Source organism: Sorex fumeus, unplaced genomic scaffold (genome assembly GCF_029834395.1).
Source record: "Sorex fumeus unplaced genomic scaffold, SorFum_2.1 ptg000036l, whole genome shotgun sequence".
NCBI lineage: Eukaryota > Metazoa > Chordata > Mammalia > Eulipotyphla > Soricidae > Sorex > Sorex fumeus.
The window spans coordinates 4,027,678-4,028,756 of NW_026606093.1; the positions used below are offsets into that span (position 1 = coordinate 4,027,678).

Below are 1,079 nucleotides of genomic sequence, written 5' to 3' on the forward strand. Positions count from 1 at the left end.
CGGTAAATTCAATCGATTTTATAACTAAGCTTAACACCCCATAATATACTAGGGAAACTTCCATTCCAATGACGGCCTCTTATGCATGAAACCCTATCATTAGCTGTGTGGTCACCCTTAGCACCCCTCCTCAAAAAAAAAAGAAACACAAAAAAGCAATGACAGTCTCTACTGCTCATTTTTATAGCTAATCATTAGGAAAAGAAGACAATGCCACATTAGAAAGTTAGTGCTTTCCCCATACTGCATATGGTCCCCGAGAACAGAGCCAGGAGTATCTCCTGAGGGCCTCTGGTTGGGGTACAAAGGTGAGGAGGATGAGGAGGGGCATGAACTCCCGAACTGCAGGATAGTGCAGAAGTGAGGGGAACCAGGTTGACTAAAGTAACTGAAGTGATAGAAACGGATTAACTTCGTATCATACTGAGGTTGCCTGTTCTATCGTAGTACAGGGTGGGAAAAAAAGGAGGAGTGGGAAAAGAAAGAGGGAAGAGAAGGAGACAGAGGAGAAAGGAAAGGAAGAGGAGAAGGAGGAGAAGGAAAAGTAGGAGACAGAATAAAAAGGAAGAGGAGGAGAAAGAGAAGGAGGAAGACGCGGAGGAGGAGGAGGAGATGGGGGGGAGAGGGGCAGGAAGAGGAGAAACGCCGTCCACTACGCAAAGGCACAGAGGTCTTCACAGGGGGACCCCCAGGGAAGACCCGCGGCCTGCCCAGGAGTGTGGGCACCGACTGTAACCTGCAGAAGTCTCGCAAAGCTCTTTATTCAGAGGAAGGCACTGGCAGGTCTTTATTTCGGAATGGCTGGCGATCATGACTGATGCCATGCAGAGAGCGAGAGTCCAGAAGCTGGAAACGCAGCTGGAGGGTGAGTCCTGGAGAAACGTGGCGAGAGAACATAGTCGGCCTGAGCGGAAACAGAGGAGGACGTGAGGGCTGGGCATCAGATGTCAAGTGGACAAGTGCAAGCTGTGGGAACAACACCAGCCCTAGGCCACTTGCCCTGGGCCACCACGGAACTGAAATAAAGGATGCGGATGGCAATCTCTAATTCTTTGCGTGTGGCTCTGGGGAGAGTCAAC

At 50.2% G+C, this 1,079-nt stretch overlaps 1 non-coding gene across 1 annotated transcript; it reads left to right on the top strand.

The window, feature by feature from the left end:
* Nucleotides 1-327: 327 nt before the first annotated feature.
* Nucleotides 328-454, top strand: LOC130027291 (small nucleolar RNA SNORA66). Its single transcript, XR_008793029.1, has one exon. It is a non-coding gene; the product is annotated as a small nucleolar RNA SNORA66 (small nucleolar RNA).
* Nucleotides 455-1,079: the final 625 nt, after the last annotated feature.